Below are 24,732 nucleotides of genomic sequence, written 5' to 3'. Positions count from 1 at the left end.
GACACATGGCAGCGTGTACCGCACAACGGTATGACCCTCTAAGGTAAGCCTGGCCAGTCTCCCCATTTTACCTGGGAAGGAACTGAGGCTCAAGGAGGAAAGTGACTTGGTTGATCTGGTGTGTGGAGAAACCAGGATCGGAACCCGGGCAAAGGCCTTGGAGCACTTAGACAGGGCAGGGTCTGAGAGAGCTTCCCTCCTCCAGAACCTGTCCCCTGTCTCCCCTGTCCCTCCGGAGCCAGGCTTTTACCTTTGGGGGCGGGCAATGTTAATTTGTCTATCCTCCCCCATCCCATTGGCTATCTGCTGCCTCTATTCTTTTCATTATGGTCAAATATACGTAATATAAAATTGACTGCTTTAACCATTTTTATTTATTTTTTATTTTTTTAAGGATTTATTTACTTGAGAGAGAGAGAGAGTGGGGGAGAGGGGCAGAGGGAGAGGGAGAGAGAAAATCTCAAGCAGGCTCCCCGCTGAGCACAGTCTGTCCACGTGGGGCTCGGGGCTCAATCTCACAACGCTAAGAGGATAACCTGAATTGAAATCAAGAGTTGGACGCTTGACCGACTGAGCCACCCAGGCGCCCCTAACCCGTTTTTAAACGTACAATTCAGTGGCATTAAATACATTCACAATGTCGTGCAACCATCACTGCTATTTGTTACCAGATGTTAGCATTTTTAATATGATGTTGTGGCTTAAAAATAAGAAACATTTTCTTTTTAGGGATTAAACAAAATGCCGAAAGAATCTTGTCACTTCTCTGTTTTCCCGAGGCTTGAGATAAAGTCCTGTGTTCTTACCGTGGCCTCTATAAATCCAGTCTTCGCCTGCCTCTCTGGTCACATCTCCCACCATCTTCCCAGCCCATCCACAAGGGACCCAGCCACCACTGTTCATGCCAAGACCATGTTGTGACTTTTGTGGGAGGTTTAGCCTTTGCAGGTCCTTTCCTCTATAAACGATATCTTACAAATGTATTAGTATAAAGACCAATACATGAATATCATATTTAAAACATTTTCTTCAACTGAAAATTTGGTTTTTTTCTTCTGATTTTAAAATAAAAATATTTTCGGGGTGGGGGGCGCCTGGGTGGCTCAGTCGGTTAAGCTCAGGTCGTGATCCTGGAGTCCTGGGATTGAGCCCCGCATTGGGCTCCCTGCTCAGTGGGGAGTCTACTTCTCTCTCTGACCCTCCCCCCTCTCGTGCTCTCTCTCTCATTCTCTCTCTCTCAAATAAATAAGTAAAATCTTAAAAAATATATATATATTTTCATGGGCTCCTTGTAGTCTGGTGGGCCCGGGACACTGTTCCCAGCTACAGCTAATGGAAAAGTTACCCCTGTTCCAGAATCGTACTGTCTCTACCTCCCCAAACAGTCTCTTCTCTATCCCTCCATCCTGGCAAGCCCTACTCTTCCTTGGAGAAGGCTTCCCTGACTGCCCCAAGTCCCCAAGAGAGCTGGTGGCCTCCATCATAGGCATTCACGCCTCCTGAACCCTGGCTTCATAAGAAGCAGCACAGTTGAGAATCATATATTAATCTGTGTGATTCCTTGCTTGATGTCTGTCTCCTCCACTAAATTGTGCATCTCTGTATCTGCAGCGCTTAGCCCAGTGCCTGGCATTTGGGGGTATATCATGATAAATATTTTCTGAATAAAGAAATGCATTGGAAGTATAAAGAGACACCAGTTGTGCTTAAAAACATTTGAATAGGAAAGAGAAAAATGTCTGGAAAGAAATATACCCGAAGGGTAACCATGTATTTGGGGGAGGTAGTTAGCAGGAGGTAGAGAGTGGTAGGTTTAAGAGTGATTTTTACAAAATTGCTAAGAGACTAGCTCTTGGGGGCGCCTGGGTGGCTCAGTCGTTAAGTGTCTGCCTTCGGCTCAGGTCATGATCCCAGGGTCCTGGGATCGAGTCCCACATCGGGCTCCCTGCTCGGCAGGAAGCCTGCTTCTCCCTCTTCCACTCCCCCTGCTTGTGTTCCTGCTCTCGCTATATCTCTCTCTGTCAAATAAATAAATAAAATCTTTAAAAAAAAAAAAGAGACTAGCTCTTGAAGTTCTCACTTCAAAAAAGAAACAATAATTTTGTGATGTGATAGAGGTGTTCACTACCCTGCAGTGGTAATCATGTTGCAATATATAAATGTATCAAGTTGATAAGTAGTACACCTTAAACTTATTCACTGTTATATGTCAATTATATCTCAATAAAAAAGAGTGATTTTTTTTCCCTTGAATATGCTTGAGTGCATTTTCTAGTTCTTTCTCTATGAACATCTGTTGCTTGTGTATTAAAAATATTAAATGAAACAGCAGAGAAGCATTCTTTCCAGACAAGTCCTGAGAGAAAGACCCCACTGACTGCAAGCTCCTTGAGATATGGCTGTAACTATCTTGTTCTCAGTGGCGTCCCTTGTGATGGCCACATTATAGGTGCTCAATAAATATTTGTTGACTGACGGAATGCTGATCCGTGAGGTCTGCATTGGAGATGGTGACAGCAGGGAGGAGGCTTCTGCCTTGCCCTGTTAAGGATGAGATGGGGATGCCATGCAGTCAGCAGAAGGCGGAGAGAGAGGGAACTTCTGGAGGCAGGATTATCAGACTCATAGAGAAAGGATTCATTTTACCTGCACAACTGGATGCATGGCAAAGTAGGGAATAAGGTGGAGAGAGTACAGCAGAGGGGGCAGATAACGAGCTCACCCTGGGGCTTTTTACATGGAAGGTGCTCTCGGCATACCTGGCAGAATCAGCCCAGAGTGCAGAGAGACCAAAAGACCAGAAATTCAGGAATTGGAAGAGACAGATTTGGGGGTCATAGCACCCAGATGGCGGTTGTCTTCTTCCAAGTGGCTCAACGGCCCGCTCCCGCTCCCAGGCTGGAAACAAAGATGTTAGCTTTGTTCGGCTGGCTTCCGAGCTCTTGAGAGGAAGAGGGAGCTTCGCTGGGACAAGGATGCAAACCGGTTCCAGGGGCCAGACAGAAGCTGGGGATGAGCCTCTGAATAGAACACTGGAACTGAAACAACTATCAATTACCCCCACTGAGTCAGAGTCCAGGCTGACATTTAAGAGCACAAACACATAGGAACACGTAGAGGAGGCAGAACTTTCTGTTCAATAAAAATCACGGCTGTGACCCAGCTGAACCGTCCTTCAGCTCATGCCTAGACTGGAACCACTTCTCATTCCAGGTGCGTCCTTGCTCTGAAATGGGCATATGAGTCACTTGGAAAAGAAGATTTGATTAGCAAAGATTCAATCAGACTACAGCTGTGGCCAAAAAGTGGGGCGCACCTGCAGGGTGAGACTTCCCTGCAGGCAGCTGGATTGCCAGGCACCCCATTCATGCCTGCTGCCTGCCACTGTGCCCCAGATCTCACCATTGGGGGGCACGCCACTGGGTGAAGGCATGGCAGCCTCCGTGGTTCTTACTGCAAAATGTGAATGTCCCTTCATGGTAGCACATCGCAGTGGTTGAGAACTTGCAGCACATCTGTTTCTGATTCTCCTTGAGGGTTCACTAGGATCAGGACCCTGAGAGAAAGGAGTTTTAATGAGGGAATGGAAAGACAGAGACAGTTGTGTAATTTGGTATGATGCGGAGGGTGGGGTGCAGCTTAAAGGCTTTGGGCACGGGGTGGGGATGGGGTACAGCACAGGAGGGGTCTGCATGAAGTGTAGCTGTGCTGCTCCAGGTGTATGTGGAAGCCAATCGGGCTGATCCTGGAACAGCTCACAGCCATCCAACCCTGTGCCCCTGTTGTGGATTGTTCTCCCGTCCATGTATGCTCCGTGATTATTACCCAAATGTATGGAAAACCACCTCTTCTTCCAGGGACCTTTCTTCAAAATTCTGTATCCTTTGAATCTCTTGGCATCACACTGGGCACATAGTTTGTGTGTTAATAAGACATGTCCATTGTTAGCTCAGAGAGAAAAGCTTCGCCAGAAGCCAAGCATCCAGCAGACATACTGATCACCTTCAACAAGTTCTTCAAGTACCTACAGATCTGCAAATAACAAAGAGCTCCACAAAGATCTGCAGTCTCTGCAAACAGCAGTGGGCTCTGTAAACACCTTCGAGCTCTTCAAACAGCTGTGTATTGTAAAGCAATTACAATTTTAAACTGTGATTTAAAAATTTTTAAACATTTACAAATGACAGGCTCTGCAAACAGGGATGGGGCTCTGCAAACATCTGTGGGATCTGTGAACAGCTAGAGGCTTTGCAAAAAGTGACAAGCTCTGTAAACACCTGCAGTCCACCAGCACCTGCATGTTCTGCCCTGTAGCCCAAACCTGAGAGCACTATTACAGTTTTCGAAACTGATTATGACGGACCCTTTCCAGAAGGAATAGATATTAGGAAACAGATGGGAAGGGATGGGAGAAGGATAAGTAAATTTGATAAAAAAATGTTATGGGCTCTGGGTGGGTTCAACAAAACATCAACGGAATCATTTTTGTTGTTGTTTAAGATTTTATTTATTTATCAGACAGAGAGAAAGAGAGAGAACACAAGCAATGGGGGAGCTGGAGAGGGAGAAGCAGACTACCCTCCCAGCAGGGAGCCTGATGTGGGACTTGATCCCATGACCCTGGGATCATGACCTGAGCTGAAGGCAGCTGCTTAACTGACTGAGCCACCCAGGTGCCCGCCCCCTATGGAATCATTTTTATGTGCTGAGAATGGTGTTAGGCACAATGGGAAGCAACGGGAAGTGTGGAGAACCCTATGCACTCACTGCTCATGGAAATTCAAACACCCTGCGCCATTTCGGATAGTCATCGAGAATACCTGTACACAGCTCAGATCGATTTCCTTCTGAGTCATGATTACAGTATACCTGGCTAATACCCCTGGTTATCAACTGAAGCAATAAAAACCCATCATAATCCACCTGCAGACTGTATCCAAAGGTGATTGACACTTCTGCTGATGGTTGCTGGCATCAGGGCTGGGCCAGTCTTGTCTGCGGGGACACAGGTACTTGAAGGGCAAAGAGCAGGCCAGGACAGGGGGCAGGACTCCAGGCATGGCACGTCCCCGGTACATGATGCCCACATGCTCCCGTGTGTCCTTCAGGGCCTGCAAAGCATGGGAACGATGCTGAAGCATTTGCTCAACTGAAGGCTCCTGGCAGGAGGAGGAGAGCTCAGGACACACTCACACCCGCCACAGGCTGGAGAGGAAGATGGCTGTTGAGAGGAGAGGAAAGGAATAGTCCTAGGGGAATGCTGAAGCCACTGCACAGACACTTTCCGGCTGTGTGGCCTTGGGAGGATGATTTGACCTTTCTGAGCTTTATTTTCATATTCTGTGGAAACAGGGGATAGTAGTACCTGCCTTAGAGTGTTGTTGTGAGAGTCAGATGGGTTTGTGTCAACAAAGTGCTCAGAATAGCGATGGCAGATGGCATGTGCTTAGCTTCAGCTTAGTGAGATGACAGTGATGAGGAGGAGGATGGTGGTGATGGTGAAGATGAGGGTAGTCGTGGGGGTGATGCTGTTGCTGATGGCGATGGACACTGTATCCATTTCCTGGGGCTTCTGTCACAAAGTACCACACACTGGTGGCTTAACCAACAGAAATTCATGGTCTCACGGTCTGCGGAAGCCTCAGCTCAAGGCGCTGGCAAAGCCGGGCCCCTCTGGAAGTAGGAGAAAAATCGGTTGCGTGTCTCTCTCCTAGCTTCCACTGATTTGCTGGCAATCTTTGGTGTTCTTTGGCTTGTTGACCCATTCCCTGATCTCTGCTTACACATTCACATGGCATTCTCCCAGTGTGTGTGTGTCTCCCTTTGTGTCCAGATTTCCCGAGGACACCAGTTACATTGAATTAGGGCCCCACCCTAATGACCTCATCATGACATCTGCAAAGACCCTATTTCCAGATAAAGTCACATTTCTGAGTACTGGGAGTTAGGACTACAACGTTTTGGGGAGGACACAACTCAACCCCTAACGATGATGATGATGACGGCAGTGGTGGTAGTATGATGGTGCCCTTCCTTTTTCTCACCTCTCTCTGCCTGATAGCGGGCTTCCTGCACTGTATCGCTTAAAGAAATGCCTGTTCATTGGCCAGTGTCAGATCTTGCCCATAGGGGGCCCATGATAAATACCCATTGCATTGACTTGCCGTCAATCCCACCCCGCCATGACCTTACTGTCTGTTTGGGGTCTCCCATCCAATCCAAGATAGAGGGGGTGGAAATACTCTGCCGAGGAAGCAGGAAACAAGCTGTTCCAGCCAGCATCACCGTATCGATATTCCCAAGACTCTGAGCAAGCAAGGCATGAGGCTGTATTGTTTTATTAGTGTCTGTATAAACAGATGGCAGGAGAGCACTCAGTTGGGACAGGAAGGGGTGATAAGGCACGAAGAGTCATAAACACTTGGGTGCAGGCTTCATCCCAGCTGAGCCTAAGGCTGGGTGTTTGCCCAGGTGTGGCCTTGCCTCCTCCCAGTGCAGATTGCATCACTTTTTGCCCTGGGGATAAGGGGTTAATCTGGGGGGTGGAAAATAAATAAGCACACTCTTCACGGCAACAGCCCCACCCCCACAGACAGCACACCCTTTTGGAATAATCCCACATTCTAAAAAAAAAAAAAAGTATAACAACAGTCCCCTTCTTACCTTCTCTGCATTTTCCAAAGCATTTGGGTACACTCTTTTTAAAAAATAATTTATTTTGAAATCATTTCAAATTTACAGGAATGTTGCAAGAACAATAATACTAAGAACTCCCTTAACCCTTCACCCAGATTCTTTAACATTTCACCACATTTGCTTTGTCACCCTCTTCCTTTAGATACACCCATTAATCTTTTTCTGAATTTAAGAGCAAGCTGCAGACATAATGCCCATCACTCCTAAATACAAAAAAAATAAAAATAAAAATAAAAAAAAAATCTCTTGTATGAATCATCCTAAGGCTCTCCAGGTAAGGGAATTGACATCAGTAAAGACTACCATTCAGTCCACAGATCCTGTTCAACTGTTGCCCATGTCTTTTTCCTTTCATGGCCCAGGATAGAATCTAGGACCATGCATTGCATTTAGTTGTCATGTCTCATCCATCTTCAATCTAGAAGTTTCTCCATCTTCCTTGCCCTTTGTATCCTTAGCAGACCTAAAGAGTTTAGGCCTTCTATTCTGTAGGATGACCTTCAATTTGGGTTCGTCTGATGTTTTCTCTTGAGCAGCCCCAGGCCACTTCTTCATTCTTGACAGGAACACCACAGATAGGATTCTGTGCCTTCATCCCGTGGACCATCTGGTGTCTGTCAGCCTTCCACACCACACAGTCACCATCTCTGCTTAGTAATTAATACAGATGTTGTGAGGAGATACTATGAAATTATGCCAATATCCTGATCCTCATCGAACCTCTGCCCACCTGCTTTAACATCTGTTGACAAGTCCTGAATCAAACACTACCACTGTGGTTGCCAAATGGGAATGTTTCCATTTTCAGCATTCCTTCTACCATTTGTTGGTTGGCATTTAATTACAAGGAAAACCTTCCTCTCTCCCCCATTTGTTTGTTTGTGTATGTCAGAATGGGCTCATGGATTCCTATTTTATTTAATTGGTTGAAATGCATTAAGATTATTATTTATTTTAGTGTTCAAATTATTCCAAGTTGGGCCAGACAGACCCCCTTCAGGTTGGCTCCTTGTGTCCTTTGCCATGTCCCTATCGTGCTTTGAGCATTTCCTTAATGTCTGGGGCAATAAAGCGTTCCAGGCTCATTTGTACTCTCCCTGCTCCAGCCTTGGAATCAGCCACTTCTATAAGGAATCCTGGTTCCTTTTAGTGGAGGGTGGTATTTAGAAACCAAGATCTGGGTGCTCAGTGAGTTGTTACGGGAGCATCATTACTTCTAGGCCCTCTGAAAACATAGAGCTAAGACAAAATATATATACAGCCACTCTCATTCACAGTGGTTGTGTTTTATAAAGTTCACCAACACTGCATCAGTGAGCACTGAACCACTGCTCTTAGAGGAAATATAAGGTTAGGTTCCTGTGAGCCTTTGGTCACATTTCCACCAACCAATCAATACATAACCTTGTTTTATGCGTGTTTCTGTTTAAAGACATCTTATTTAATAGATACTGTTGACTCATGGACAGTGAATGCATTGCCATCTGCTCTGTAACTTGTGTCTGAACAAAGCTTGTCTAACATGTATTTCCTCCGTGAGGCACGTCACGGCTTTCTTGCACGTGCAGCACTAGACACTTCAGCACTATGCTTGGGCTCCATTTTAAACAGCAAAATCACCAACAGGAAGCACCAGAATGAGAACAAGGTGGCACTAAATAGACCGTGACAAGGATACTTGTCGACAGTATGAGAGTCGAAACGAGGAGACAAAGCAGTCCTTGTCGACCTCAGCTGAGAACACTCACATTGGCAGACTAAACTTTTTTACCTCTCTGTGTGTGTCCGTAACCTCAAAAGTGCTGCAAGTGTTTACTTTGGGGTTACAAATACATTTTGGTGAGTAGGTGAATTTGCAAATATGGAGTAATAAGGATCAAAACTCATACAACTCAATAGCCAAAAACCAATCTGATTAAAAATGGACAGAGGATCTGAACAGACATGTTTGCAAAGAAGACATACAGGTGGCCAGTGGGTACATGAAAAGGTGTTCAACATCACTCATCATCAGAGAAATGGGAAATGGAAATCAAAACCCCAGTGAGATATCATCTCACACCTGTTAGAATGGCCCTTATCAAAAAAACAAGAAACAACAAGGGTTGGCAAAGTTGTGGAGAAAAGGGAAACCTTTGTGCACTGTTGGAGGGAATGTAAATGAGTGCAGCTATTATGGAAAACAGTATGGAGGGTCCTCAAAAAAGTACAAATAGAACAACCATGTGATCCAGCAATCCCACCTCTGGATATTTATCCAAAGAAAACGAAAACACTAACTCGAAAAGATATCTGCAGCCCCATGTTTATTGCAGCATTATTTACAATAGCTGAGATATGGAAGCAGCCCAAGTGTCCATAGATGATGGATGAGTGGATGAAAAGTTGTTTTACATACATGTAAAATATTGGAATGTTATCAGCTATAAAAAAGGATGGAAATCTTGCCATTTATGACAACATGGATGGACCTACAGGGTGTTATGCTAAGTGAAATAAGTCAAACAGAGAAAGACAAATCCCATATGATCTCATTTATGTATGGCATCACAAAAAACAAAAAAGCAAAGTCCTCAAGTTCATGGATGGAGAAAACAGATTGGTCATTGCCAGAGGTGGGGCTTAGGGGGTGGGCAAAATGGATGAACAGTCTTAGAAAGTACAAGCTTCCGGCTATAAAATAAATAAGTCCCGGGGATGTAATATACTGCATGGTGACTAGAGTTAATTACACTGTATCGCATATTTGAAAGTGACGATTGGGATGCCTGGGTGGCTCAGTCCATTAAGCGTCCAACTCTTGATTTCGGCTCAGGTCATGATCTCAGGGTTGTGAGACTGAGCCGCGATTGGGCTCCGTGCTGGGTGTGGAGCCTGCCTGAATTCTCTCTCTCCCCCTGCCTCTCCCTCTGCCCCTCCCCTGTTCATTCTCTCTCTCTCTAAAAAACAAACAAACAAACAAACAAACAAACAAAAACCAGGAAAAGTTGATGGGAGTAGATCTTAAAAGCTTTTGTCACAAGAAAAAAAATTGTAACTATGTGTGGTGATGGATGCTAACTTGACTTATTGTGGTGATTATTTCACAATATGTACAAATATCAAGTCATTATATTGTGCACCTGAACCTAATACAATGTTGTATGTATTTATTTATATCTAAATAAATAATGAGTTTTGACCGTATATACATACAATACACACATACACACATAATACCTAATACACCACATAGAGACATCCACAACTCTTTCAGTATCTATCTGCATCAATGTATTTTAAAACCGTGAGTTTGTACCGATACTTCCTATCCCAGTCCCGAAGCTCCAGATCCTTCTAGCTTTCCCTCTCTTCATGTGCTTGTAAAGCATCTCTCTGACAATGAGAAACTTAGCTCCCGTTATCCCCAAGGTATTTACTTCCTGTGCCCGCACCTTCTGAGCTGAGTTCTCTCCAGTCATACACATGCTTCTGTGCAAACCCTTACCCCCTCATGGCCTCACTCCTTTGGCTGCCCCGTGCACCCACCGTTCTGTGAAGAGAAGAGACCCAGGGGAAGGGAGGGAAAGGGAAGCTCGGGTAACCATTAGTATCATACTGGCCTGGTGAGGCAGACAAAGTATTTTTTACCCACTTTACAGATGAGGCTCAAAGAAATTGACCATCTGGCCTCGAGGTCAACAGGGAGTAACTCTAATTGCTGAAGAAGTGGCTCTCAGTCCTGCATGCACTTTAGAATCCCCAGCAAACTTTCCCAAAAGACTAAGACTCAAACTCCACCCCAGGCAATGGGAGAGGCAACTGGGAATGGGAGGCCAGCAGGGTTTTTTTCAAAGCTTTCCAGGGCATCCTGGTGGCTGTAGCCAGGGCGAAGAACCACGGCCTTAGGGCCACGTGAGTCCAGATCAACTCCCTGTTGTGCCGCCTGAGCACAGCTCAGCAGGCTGCTGAGATGTTGGGGAAGGTCCTGGGGCAGGAAGCGGCCACCTCGAGGAGGCGTGAGCCTGAGCTTACATGGGATTGTCCAACATAGCTGTGGCTGAAAGCAGACCCGCGCCCAGGAAATGTGAGGCAGGCAATCATGAGCATCTTCCAACAGATACCAGATACCTGGGAGGGTTGCCGGCTCTTCGCTGGTCAGCCCAGAAGGCTTCTGGAAGGGTGAGCAAGCAGGGAGTTGCTGATCCTTATAGATCCAAGATTGGAAGTCAACCTTGACTACTCTGAGGGCTTTTGTTTTGTTTCTGATAACACAGGGACAAGGACTCCCCCCATCTGTTGAGGATGATGCCATGATGGCAGATGGTGTCTCAGGCTTGAGAATGGGGAGCACATTCTGCACTGCTCCGACCCCCAGTCCATCCCTCCTGCTGCCCAAAGACAACAATGCGTGATGTCATCCCCTCTTGGTTGAGGTCTTTGGAGAATGGGACCCTGTGTCCATTTGGAGGGAACTTTAGGGAAGCTCAATGTTTTAGTTAGGAATTGCATTTGGTTGCCAGTAAGAGAGATTCAAAATGATAGTGGCTTAATACGATAGAGCTTTGTTTTCTCTCAAGTAAAAGAACTCCACAGATAAACTATCTTTAGAGTTTCAGTGTCAGCTCCGTGGTGTCGTGATGCCCCAGGCTCCTTCCAGCTTTGTGTCTCTCCATCCTTTGCATGGATTGTTATCTTTTGGGTCACCTCATACTCCAAGATGGCAGCTGGAGCTCCAGCCAGCACATCTAAGTTTCAGAAAGGAAGGAGTATGGGAGATAGGGCAAAAGGCACCTGTCAGCTCAATTAGGATCCTTACTGCATTTCCCCTGAAACCTTCCCCCTCCCTCACCATCAATGTATCATCAGCCTTCCTGCTGTGAAAGGGAGTCTGGGAAATGTTTATTTGTCTGTTTGTTTTAAGCTGGGTACGTCATCACCTCCCACAGTACAATAGTATAAGGAAGAAAGTGAGAGTGGATATGCTATGGCAGCCAGCAATCTCCACAAAGGGCTAAGAACTCTCCTGGCCCTCAAAGGAACTGGTTCAAATCCAGGATGGACAGAAAACCTGGAAAGAAATCCCACTTGTGCAATATCCTGCCCAGCCTTCAGATTTCACTTGTGCAATACCCTGCCCAGCCTTCAGATGGTGGCGATGAAGCTGATGGTGGCCAAGGGTCCAGGTGGTTTAAGACCAGTGCTCCCAGCTGACAGCAACCCCATTTGGGAAGCCCAGTGTCCTCCACCAAGGGGAGGGCAGGCCTGGGACCTTGGTCCTGCTTGGATGCCTTCTCCCGTGACTCAGCCACACTCACTCTTGTTTTCCACTTGCCTGGGCCAGCGGACATTAGCACCTTCAGGGATCTGTGGTTCCATGCCCAGAAGGGATCTGAAGTGGACTGGGGAAGCAGAGGCCCATGGAGTGGCCCTGTTAGGAGGTGGTGAAGGGATGGGGAGGAATAAAGTCAGACAGCTGCATACCCAGAAGAGTTTGACCCCCAGAAAGGAACCGCATAAGCTCCAATTCAATGCCTAGTACCGACTGAACTGACCTCGATTAAAAGAGAGAGGGGAGGGGGGCTCCTGGACTCAAGGGTCTCTCACCCCTCCCCCTTGCTCCTGGATGGGACCCAGCCTGACCCAGGCAGCCCTTTTCTGGCCTTTGAGGCACATGATGGAAGTGGGGGGGGGGACGACTCACTCCTGGGGTTAAAGTCTCCCTCTCCATGCTTCTTGCACCTGAACACCCCCACCCCAAGACTTACTCCTTACCACCGCCCCAGTGCTTAAACATTTACCTGGGCCCAGTCAAGTGGCTTTCCAGGAGCTTTGACCCCGTCAGGCACTGATGGCCACTGAACGCCACCCATTTGTTCATGGAGCAGAATTGCAGATGCTGACTTCGACGCCCTCTGCCCCGGGCCCCCCACTAAGGCAGCTACAAGCCAACCACCCTTCAACCTCAGACTGCCTCCCAGACCCCACCCGCCATTGCTCTGAGCTCCTTTTGTCACAAAAGCACCAGGTTTGTCCTCAGAATGCAAAGGGGGTGGGGAGTGTGTGTGGTGGGTGTATGTGGTGGGGGGGAGGGAGCTGGGACTGTTACAGTCACCTCTGAGTGACAGGTCAAGGAGAGTTGTAAACCTGGCTTTGACACCTGTGTGACCTCAGGCAAGTGATGTAAACTTCCCTGGGCCTCAGTATTTTCATCTGTAAAGTGGGAAAAACTAGATAGGCAGACAGACAAACATGATAGATAGATGATAGATAGATAGATAGATAGATAGATAGAGATAATAGATAGATGATAGATAACAGAAGATAGGTAGATAGGTAGATAATAGATAAATATAGATAATAGAAGTTTCACAGGGCTCCAGCGAGATCAAGAGTACTTATAAATTGATGAAGATAGGAAGTATCTACCCCCTTTAGGTGCTTCCCCAGGGGTCAGCATTTGGGCAGCCCAGATGCTGAGGGATGACACATCTGGCTGTTAAGTCTCAAAAGCCAAGAAAAGCATAGCTAATGTCCGCTGTCTCAATTATTCAAAAGTCTCTGACACTCTCAACACTAATATATAATGTTGGGAATTGCCTGAAATATTTTAAAATGGTCATTTCAGCACTTTTTTCAAATCACAGTGTTTTCAGTTAAAAAATTACATCTTTGAAATGTATTATTACAGTTATATTATAGAGTTCATTTAAATTAAATACTTGTAATGTATAGAGACTAATTTTGAGGTTTTCCAAGGTAAGTGCGTTTACTGCTTGAGGAAAAGCATGCTTTGTTGGACAAATTCAAAATGACAAGTTATATTGTGTGTCGATTAGGGATTGAACGATCTAAAAGTGGGTTTGATACTACTTTCCATGTTACAGAGTCAACAATTGCTAAAAACTTTCAGGACATGATGTGTGAAATTCTTGCATTTCGCATCATGAAAAATCATCTGGTTCCTTGTCACACTTTTCAAGTCTGGTTTGCACATGATGGGAGAGAAGGTTTCAGACCACTTTTCCTTTTTTTTTTTTTTTTTTTTGAGATTTCACCTATTTATTTCACAGAGAGAGAGAGCGAGAGAGCGCACAAGCACGGGGAGCAGCAGAGGGAGAAGCAGGCTCCCCACTGATCAGAGAGCCCAATGCGGGCTCGATCCCAGGACACAAGGATCATGACCTGAGCCGAAGGCAGACGTTCAACCGACTGAGCCACCCAGGCACCCCTCAGACCACTTTTCCTAAGCATGTCTGCACACATAACACAGGGTGGTATACATAGCCTCCATTTCTAATAAAAGCACAGCCAAATTGGAAAGAATCAACCCTCTCTTGTTTTGTTTTAATATTGTTCAATAATAAGAGCTCAGGACATCTTGTTGTGCTTTAAAAATAATTTTGATCAGATGAATGCAAATTATGGATCTGCTGATGAGCACTGGGAGGCAAATTGCCAAAGCCCATATTGGGTGGTTATGCTTTAGAATCAGTATTTTTTTCTCCTTCCCCTTCCTAACCAACCAGCCATCATAGATAAACATAAAACAATAAATGACAGTATCTAAAAACTATTTAAGGTTGTTTAATGGTCAAAAAACGTGTGGCTGAGTAAGAAGCTTCATCCCCACTGAGCCACAAAGAGGGCAGGCTCCCCTAGTAAGCTCTCACATCTCCCTAGGGAGAAGCTTTTATTACTTTTGAACGGCTAATATGGTCAGGTGGTTTCAAATGCAAAAACTACAAAAGCAAAGTGGAGTGGCTGGGTCAAATGAATATGCATTTATAATTTCAATAGCTGTAGCCGAATTGTTCTCCAGAGGATTTCTTCCAATTTACATGCTCAACAGAAAGATCTGAGTGTTGTTTCTACATATCTTTGCCAACTCAGTATACGGACAAATGTTTGATGTTTGTAGGTGGAATCCTACGTTGGGGCTTGTTTATATATGCAATTCCCTTACTACAGGTGAAATTGGGCATCTTTTCAAATTGAGCCATTCAAATTTTCCCTCCCTGTGGATTGTCTGTTGATGTCCTTCACTCACTTTTTTCTATTGAAGATTGTTGGGTTTCTTCCTTATTGATTTGTAGGAGCTCTTTATATATACTAGGGAAATTAACTATCTGTTTATGGTGTTAACCACAAATACTTTTCCAAGTTTCTTGCTTGTCCGTTGGCTTTGTTTATGATAGCACCTACCATGCAGAAATTTGAAAAAAAATTTTTTTTGGAGTTAAATTTATCAAGCTTCTATTTTATGACTTCTAGATTTTGTGTCATGATTAGAAAGACCTAGGATGAAAAAAGCAATTATTTAATTTATTGAAGTTATAAGGCACTGACATGGAAATAGACACCATCATCTCCTTTAACTAAAAGTCCCTGGTTAGGAAGACCTTGGGAGACCCTGGGCTTTCATAAGACTTCCGTTGGTGTAAGTTGATTTACTCCAACCACTGCACTGAATCAGAGTGAAGACTGAAACCTGGAGCAGAAAAATCCACACAGAGTTGGTGTAGAATGAGTCTGCTCACTTTCCCTTCCGGGGACCTTGCTGTCTCTTTGTAAGCCATCCCCAGGTGAAGGAAACTCACACTGGGCTGATTTCTGCATGCACCCTATTCCTGACTCTGCTGGGAAATGGGGGAGAGAGGCTGTTGGTTCCAAAGAGAGAGGCAGATTCTCCGTGAGCAAGGGGGTCTGTGCTCTGAAGGAAGGGTGGGGTGCCTGCCAGGTGGGGGAGGAGCCTTGGCTACCTCCCCTTCCCACCATCTTCCCTGGCCCTCCCCCTCCTGGAACCCACCACTTTCCTGTCAGAATGCCCCCCCTCAGTGCCCAGCACCCTTCCCTTGAGCCATATCCCGAGGACTCGTTCCTCTCATTAATATCTGCACTTCTAAGAAGCAGGGGCTTAGTTTACAGTGAGTTGGGTTTACTGAGAGGAGAAGCTCATGGAGCTCAAGCTGCAGGGTCTGTCCCGCACTTTCCAGGCCCCCGGGATGGGCCCCAGCAATGAGTTCTCATGGTCACAGGTTTTTGTAAAATTTGTCATTTTGAATGATTTCACTAAGGGTGCCCCCTCCCAAATTGTGGGCGCTTCGAGCCCCACAACCCGTGGATGATCTATACTTAAGTAACCGTAATGGTGGGATCTCGGGCAAGCTAGAGGGAAAGCGTTATTTGGGAGGGGAGGATCCTCCTGCCCTCTCTAAAATCACGTGGAGCCAGTGAAGCCCTCTCAGCCTGAAGCTCACAGAGCACTGTGTCTTCTTCACCCCTGTGTCCCCAGTCCCTTGTGCAGAGCCTGGGCCATAGCACAAAATGAGCCAGTGAGTGAGCCAGTGAAGAATGTGCCCCGGGCGAGCACTGGTCACCTCCCTTCCACAGCAGCCCTTCTCAGAGAAGCAGAAGCAGCCCCAAGGCACTGACTCCCTCTCCTAGGCCCAGCCCAGCAGCCACTTCCTCTTGGCTGTAGTGAGAGGTGCAGGTGGGACCTTGATTGCAGGGTGGGGAGGAAGGTGGTGTCCTTGGATGAGAAGTGTTCAGTGTTCTCCGGGTTGGGGTGGAGTGTGTGTTCAAGTGTGAGTGGAAGATTCTGAGTGGGAAGGAGGAGGGCAGCAATGCCCCACGGTCCACATATACGCACCTCCAACCTCCTCCCACACTTTTGGGTAGTGTTCCCCTTCTTCCCTTTCCCTCAGTCACCCCTGCCTTTCAGACCCTTCCTAACTGGCAAGTCTTTCCAGATTATCTCCAATCCAGACCACACCTGCCTTCAGTGTCTCCTTGGGAATTTTGGATGTGATTAGCTCTGTTTGTTCATCCACTCCTATTGTTGGGTCTCCTCTGTCCTCTCCAAGGCTCTGTAATTTCTGCTCCTTACATCCTGCTGAATCTTCCTTCCTGGTGGGGACAGCCTCCCTCCTCAGACTAGGAGCTCTGTTCCCCAGTAACTGTTGGCATTTCTGTAAAAGGTAAGAATGGAGGGGTGGGGCAGGGAGGGTCACTCTCAGACAGGGGTCTGGGGGTGAGTGGAGACCCAGGGGTCTATTAAAAGACCCCAAGAAAGTTTTTGAAAAGCACATGGGCTTTTCTCCCCTTTCTTCTTTTTTAGTAATAAAAAAAAAATTGGCACTAGGTTTGACTTTAGCTTCAAAATTCCAAATATATAAGGAGTGCCAAGTGAAATTCAAGTATCCCCTAGCCCTAGCCTCTAAACACCCCGTTCCCCTTCTTGCCCTCAAATACTATTACCAGGCACCACTGTGTATGAAATATGTTTACGTAGGCTTAGATTTTCTCTTTAATTAAAAAAAAAATGGTGTGCCACCCACTTTGGACAACTGGCAGTATCTTTAAAGCTGACCACTTGCATGCCCTGTGACCCGGCAATGTCTTTCCTAGGTTTCTCCCCAAAGAAATGCACGTGTCTGCTCACCATGAGACTTCAAAATGTCCATAACAGCTTCATGTATAAATCAAACAGTGGAGGGGCGCCTGGTGGCTCAGTCGTTAAGCATCTGCCTTCGGCTCGGGTCATGATCCCAGGGTCCTGGGATCGAGCCCCACGTCGGGCTCCCTGCTCGGCAGGAGGCCTGCTTCTCCCTCTCCCACTTCCCCTGCTTGTGTTCCCAATCTCTCTCTCTCTCTCTCTGTGTGTGTGTCAAATAAATAAATAAAAAATCTTAAAAAAAAATCAAACAGTGGAAACATCCAAAATGCCCATCAAAGATAGAATGGATAAATAAATTATGGACTATTCTCATAATGGGACATTACGAAGCAATGAACATGAAGCCGTGGTCGCTATGCACGACAACACAAACATATCCCATAAACATGATGTTGAGTGAAAGAAACCAGAGTCAGAAAGGGGTGTATTGTGTGATTCTGTTTAGAGAAACACAGCCACAAAGAATCGATAGTGTTAGGTGTCAGGCTAGTGGTTACCTTTGAGGGAAGTGAGGGTGGGTGACATGGCCACGGGGAGAGAGGTATCTGGAGCATTCCAGGTCCCTGCATGGGCCCAAAATCCTGAAGACCTTGTTCCTGTCCAGGGCCCACAGTGCACTGGAGTTGAGGACCCACAAGAAAATAAGAATGGGGGTGACATCATGACAGAAGAAAGGCATCCCAGCTTGGGAAATGTGGTGAGCCCCACAAGGGCTGAGCAGACTGGATGACCAGCCCTCTACTTGGTCTTGGCAGCACGTTAGCCTGAGCAGGGCTGGGAGACAAATGAGGTGGTGAACAAGGCACAGGATTTGAGTCAAAAACCTTCCCATTCAGTTCAACAGACACAAGTGCCTGCCCTGGGCCGGACACAAGTCTAGGCTCTCTAGGGACCCGAGATAACAAAGGCTTGGTGTCTGCTCTTGGGGAGCTCACAGTCTGGTGGGAGAAAGACGTGGCAGATAGATGAATAGTTAGCATGCCACGTGACACATGCCAGAGAGGTATGTGCTTTGTCACAGGGGCCCAGAGAAGGAAGTATGTGACTTGAGCCGGGAGATGACACACGAGAGCTGAGTCGTGAAGGGCAACCAGGAACCGCGAGGCCAGCAAAGGCGCTCTCGACAGGGGCACAGCATGTGCAAAAGCTCGGAGCTAGGGAAGATCATGGTGTGTTGGGGAGCTGCATTTTGTCTGGAGCATAAAATCTGTGCAGCAAAATGAAAAGAGGTGAGGAAGCTACTGGCACAGGGCAGGGCCCAGAACTGTGAAGAGCTTGGCTTACCTCACTCGGGAGTTTGGACAGGAACCCACATGTCATCCATCTTGCCCTTCCTCCCTCCCTTCCTTTCTCTCCCTCTCTCTCTTTCTCTGTCTCCACCCTTCCTCGCTCCGTCCCTCTTTTGCTTCACTTTCCTTACACGATACAACTAATACGTGCTGCCTGCAATAACTTTGGAATATGCAAAAACCAAGAGTGGGAGCTCAGGGAAGAGAAGAACTTTGCTAATTCCCCATCATTTCCTCAGGGTCTATTTGTGGCACCTGACACTAGGTAGACACTCAAAAACATATTTGCTGGTGACATGGGTGCTGGGCAGCACCCTGGAGCCACAGTCTGGGCAAGACAGATGGGGGACTGTCCCCGCCAGGGTCACTGTAATTCACCAGCAACAGTCACTTGGCAAGTGCCGTGGCGGGGAACTGGGGCAGAAACCCCTAACCCTGGGGTGTGGTGGGGAATCCAGGGAAGGCTTCCCAGAGTGAGCAGTGCAGAAGCTGAGAGCTGAAGGCCTGGGCAGGAATTCTTCAGAGGGAGAGTGTTCCCGGCAGAGGGAACAGCATTTGAGAAGGCCCAGAGGCCAGAGAGCCCTAGTGGGGGTGTGGGGGAGGGGGTGTTGACTTTAAGGATGAAACAGCTATAGTGTAGAGCTGCAGGAGGGGAGCAGAGGTGAGTACAAAGCTGAGTAGGGGTCATATCTTGAAGGCCAAAGTAAGAATATGGGGCTTTGTCTTCATGACAGTGGGGTTTAGGCAGAAGAGTGCTGTGGTATATTTTGAAGCAAAGAGAAGGATCAGAAGGGGCAAGGAGGTAGGAGGCCGGCAGACAAGAGACTGTTAACACCAGCGGACAGAGGGGAGGGTGGTCCAGGTGAGGCCAGAGGCCCCGGCAACAATAGGCCAAAGAGCGGATTCTGGAAGTCCTTAAAAGATAGACTGGTCTCAGGGTGCCTGGCTGGCTCAGCCAGTGGAGCCGGTGGGGCTCTTGACCTTGGGTCTTGTGAGTTCGAGCCCCACATTGGGTGTAGAGATTACTTGAAAATAAAAATCTTAAAAAAAAAAATGGTAGACTGGCGTTGGGGACTGAAGAACAGAGGGGGCAAAGGAGAGAGGAGTCTAGCATGACTCCAGGTTTCCAGCCGGGACACTGGACTCATCTCAGGGAAGAGGAGTTCTGACATTATGCAAACGCTATACAAAGTTCCTGCCACTTCTTCTTATTCAAATGCAGTTGGCTTGTGGTTCCATGGAGGATGACTGACAGAAGCAACAGATGGGCTGTCCTGGAGCTCTGCTGGCTCTCGTCCTCCTGCCCTCTCCTTGCCAGCCTGCTCCTTCCTGTCTGAAGGGCTCACCCCAGCTCTGGTTCTTGGTCTTTGGACTCTCTTCAAAGTCCTTTCCCCTCCCTCCACTCCCTAGTTCTTAAGAAAGCAGAAATTTTTCCTCCTTGGCCCTGCGCCCAGCTGCCAGCCCAGGAATGCATGATCCCTCCCCGCTGTCACCTGTTCCTTGCTCATTCCTGCATGGAAATGCCCCACCAGAGACCAGCTTGGCCACCCCGGCTCGCTTTCCCTTTCTTCCACCTGGGGTTTTCGGCTAGCCCATCAGGCTGACCCTTCCTGCATCTTTGGTGCTCTCACTTTTCCAATGAAGCCACAGCTTCTCTGAAAATCTTCACCCTTCGAGGACCCCCTTGATTGTGTGTGAGTGTGTGTTCCTCACGCGTGCGCGCACACGGGCAGACACCACCAGAGCGGTAGGTCTGCTCCAGCACAGGCATGTGCTCAGCCTGACCCTGACACACAGATATTGAGGCCCAAACCCAGGTATGTGCAGGGAGACGGGCGAGACTGGAAGCTCCCCAGGACAGAGACCGGTCTGATTTGTTCGTTTCACATCCCGGAAGCCTGGCACCCAGCAGGTGCTCGGTCAACGTGTGTCGAATGGAATAATGCGGTGGATTTGGACATGTGCTGTTGCAGACTTCCCTTCAACTGCCTGCCCAGTTGCAAGGAGTGGGGTGAGCTGAGGGTTCTAGGTCTTAGCCTCTTCCAGAAGCCCGGGGCTGGGGCCAAGGTGCAGAGAGGGGCACCCAGGACACAAAATGTGAGGACATGCTGGCCGTCAAGGTCATGTGAGCACCTCCTGTGGGCGTGTGCTGTGGGCACCGCCTCACCTCTCCAACCTTGAGCTTGAGGGCCACTGGCTGAGCACAGCGGCGATTCTAGGGTCTGGTCATGTCTGCCCAGCGCTGTCAGGGCCCCTCTGCTGGGCAATCTTTGCTCTGCAGTTCTCCGGATGGGCTGGGAGGCAAAGGTCAGATCTGCCCATCCTGCCTCTGCCTGTTTCCTTTCTCACAAGTCACTCCCCGGGGACCCTTCCCCATGCCCACCTCCATCTCAGCAGCTGCTTCCTAGAGAACCCAGCCTGCTGAACAGGTACATCCAGGTGACAAAGAAATAGACACACACACATGCCCATGTGAGTACCTCTCGCTCAGTCCTGAACCCAGTGCCTGGCATACACTAGGTGTTCCATAAATCACCAGACAATGGCTGAATGATGGGAGGCTAGTGACCAGATATGTTAACCCAGCTAGATGTCCCTAACCTGGTGTTCCCAAGGCACCCTTGAAGGCGACAATGGAGATGGAAGGGTTCTTTCCCTGGAATCCCAGTCTCGTGGAATATGTGCTTTTAGATGAGATAAAGCCATTCGGGTTAACTAAAAGGTCCAACCTTTTGTCTTGACAGGAATGATATCAGGGTAGTGTGGTAACACGGGGTTATCTTGGGGTGAGCAATGGTTCCCAGTGGCAACTCCATACAAACATGTTTTTTACTGGGCACAGTGGAGGCGGAAGTGAGGAGTGGGAAGGTCGATGGCTCTGGACGGTCAGATGAGGTATCCTCGGGCAAATAAATCATCCCACGTCTCCGAGGCTCTGCATTCTCACCTGTGGAAGCATAACAGGCTCCAGAGTCTGGGGTTTTGGATAATCAGGTCCCCCCAAGATACTTTCCCCTCCATTATCTCATTTGATTTTCACACTAATCCCAGTGGCTCCCTGGGCAGGAAGCCCTATTATTCTGATTTGCCTTTCAAAGCCAGCCCAGATAAGCCCTTCTCCAATAAATGCTTCTCTCTCTGCCCGTCCCCCCATCTCCCCCCCGCCCCCCCGCCCCACCTCCAGGTTAATCATTGCATTCTGGGGGCTGGGTGGCCTCTGAATCTGGCATGGGCTCCTGCCTTTCCACTCAACCCCCTACCTTGCATCAAGGGCACTGACCCCTCATTGTCCCTTTGGTTCCCCAGGGCCTGGCACACAGTAGGGCCCAGTGGCTGTTGTAGGAACACCAAACTCATTGTTCATAGGGCAGACCACCATCTGGATTCTGTCTTCCACAGTGCTCCTGAGTCCACTCTGCACCTGCCCTTTCTAGAAGCTCGATAGGTGGGCATTTGTGTCTTCATCCCAGTCGCTAGTGACGGTTCTGGCCAGGAAGAATCCAACAGCAGAGCCCTGGGCCCCCTCTGCAGAGGGCGTCACCCTCAGGAAACCAGTCCTACAAATAGCTGGTTCCAACACCAAAGAGCTTGGAAATTACCTGCCCTGCCCTGGGCCCAATGTCATCTTACAAGCGCCCAGCCCAGGAATGGAACCCAATGGGCGCTTCCCTAATGTCAAATGCTAGTTCCTGCCCCCTCCCTTCCCTAAGCAGGTGAAGGTAGGCAAAGGGGAGACTCCAAATGGGTTTCCAGTTTACGCCTTTATTACGGCCGAGTGCAGGGGTCCCCCCCCACCGGCCACCCACTCCCCCTAGCGCCCGCAGCTACTTTGTAATTTATCCAAGTCTGTTTCCTGCTCTCAGGGTTCTGGGTGGCCTTCTCCTTGGGAGGAATTTGAGGGGTGAGGCAGCCGCTGGGGTTATAAACAGTCGTGTTATGATGAACAGCAAGGATTTGGAGCTGGGCAGTCCCAGCTGAGCCACCCGGGCAAGTCACTGCACCTCTCTGGGCCCAGGGTCCTCATTCTGTGAAATGGGGGTTATAACAGTACCTCCTCATTGGGTTGGTAAGGGTCTTGGATGAGGAAATATTTGTGAAGGGACGGGCAGAGTAAGAATAGTGGTTTTTAGGATCTGTTGCCATTGAGGGGCAGTGGAAAAACTGGGCAGGACCCCTCCAGAGCTGCCCCCCAGCCTCGAGTGAGCCCAGGAGCTGCCCTGGCAGGTGAAGGGTACCCAGGCAGCCCTGCACTCCCTGCCACCAGGGCTGGAAGGTCCTGGGTGCTTGCATAAAATTTGGGATGGGGGATCCAAGCGGTTCCTTGTTGGCAAAGCCCCGCTCTCCCTGGGCGCAGAGGCTGCAAGCCTCAGCCAGACTTTCCCGGTGATGACATGTACCCACTCTGGGCAGGGCCTGTCAACTGCTGCCATGGCCATGCTGCCCCACCCCGCTGGAGCGAGAACGGAACAGCGTGTCTCCCTCTGGGTGTCAGCCTGGCCCAGTGCCCCGGGCCCCAGGTACAAGGGTGGAGAATCAGGCAGAGAGAGCGAGACGGTGGACCCTGGTTCAAGTCCTGGCTCTGTTTCTGGTAAACTGATGTGACTTGGGGTAGGCCTCTCACCCTTGCTAAGTCTCAGTTTCAAGACTTTCAAACTCTCAGTTTCCTTTTCAGCTCAAGGAGGTGTCTCCCTCCCACTCTTCCAGGAAAAAGCAGCCTCTTTCCTAGATGTTTCCTGCCCTCTTGCTTCTGTCAAGAAACCTGGGTTTGGATTCTAGTTTCATTCATTCATTCATTCATTCATTCATTCATTCATTCATTCATGTTCTCCTAAGGACCGGGCCCGTTCTGCTCAACACCTATTCTTGAGGCTTAGGGGTTGAGAGGAGAAGAAAGGTCACAAGCCCGCGCGTACTGCAAATCAGTCAGGTGACAGCCGTGCCCAGAGGGGCTCAGAGGGTGTGAGGGCAGCTCTGAGGGGTCAGATGGGACTGAAGGAGAGCCAGATGCGGCACACCGGAGGGAAGGGAGTGCATTCGGGCCGAGGGGCAGGGTATGTGCCTGAAAGGGCAGGAATCAAAAGCCCTGGACGGTGAGCGACCACCCTCAGACCATTCAGGCCTTCGCTTCTGTGCACTGGCCCCTGCCCAGACCTAGGCCCAGCCCTGCTGTGGGGGATCCCTGGGGCTGGGAGCAGCGTGCTGTGTGTCCCGCGCCCCCTCCCCCCCATGATTCTGTCCGCAGCTTCAGTGGCTGCTCTCAGCTGGTCGCCAGCAACCACTGGAGGGACGAGATGGGCCAGCTGTGGACGCTGGGTCACTAGCTGCATCTCTTCACTCTCCCTTTTGGTTTTCATTCTCGGTTCTCGTCTCTCTCGGGAGCTGTGATTTTCCTACTGCTGAGTCACCCAGGGAAGGGCAATAAAGGAGCGTGATTAAAAGTGTTTCAGTTCCCGGGATTTCCCATTTCTGTTTACAGGAATTCAAAGCAAAGCCACAGCAGTACCTGTGGTGAGCTAGACAGAAGCCTCTGTGGGGCCCTAATGAGGTACCCCACCAGGCCTGGGCTCTCTTAGGGCACAGCCAGGGTCTCCCTGACAGACCTAGGGCTCCCCAAGGGCAGGGGCACTACTTCCCCTCAGACTGGGGCTCCCTGAGGGCAGGGCTGTGTCTCCCCCTCAGACTGGGGCTTCCCGAGGGCAGGGCTGTGTCTCCCCTCAGACTGGGGCTCCCTGAGGCAGGGCTGTGTGTCCCCCTCCATCAGGCGTTTCCCTGGGGTATATTCAACTCTCATTCTTCGGTACCAAGCCCCCTGTAGCCAAGGGTCACTGGGTGTCAGGAACAGAATAGGTGGCCTCCTGGGGCTCCTCTTATGTCAGGGGAAGTAGTCAGGACATAAAGTGTCTCATTGCTCTCCTGTGTTCCTTTTTCCTCTTGCCTTTACCCTCTCCCAGTCAGACCACAAAAGGTTGCAACCGTTTCTTCATCTTCTCCCACCCATCCCACATTGAATCCATTCCTACCCAGCCCTTTGGTCCCCTGTTCTAGCCTCGAACCACTCTGGTACTCATTGACCAGGGAGCAAAGGTGGCCGAATTGGATACTGTGGGTGAAACCAGTGACCAAACAGACGGTGGAAGCCCTGGCCATCTTCCCTCTTGTCTCCTCTCACTGATAGCTAACCGAAGGCCAGCAGGGCTCGTTCTGGCTCTGTCTTCAGTGGGAGCTGAGGGCCAGAGGACCGGCTCTGTACTCAGAGGGAGAGAACAGGGATGCCTTGCTGATAACTGGCTGGGACCAGGAGAAGTGAAC

Source organism: Halichoerus grypus, chromosome 9 (assembly GCF_964656455.1).
Source record: "Halichoerus grypus chromosome 9, mHalGry1.hap1.1, whole genome shotgun sequence".
Classification (NCBI taxonomy): Eukaryota; Metazoa; Chordata; class Mammalia; order Carnivora; family Phocidae; genus Halichoerus; species Halichoerus grypus.
This window is presented reverse-complemented; position numbering follows the sequence as displayed.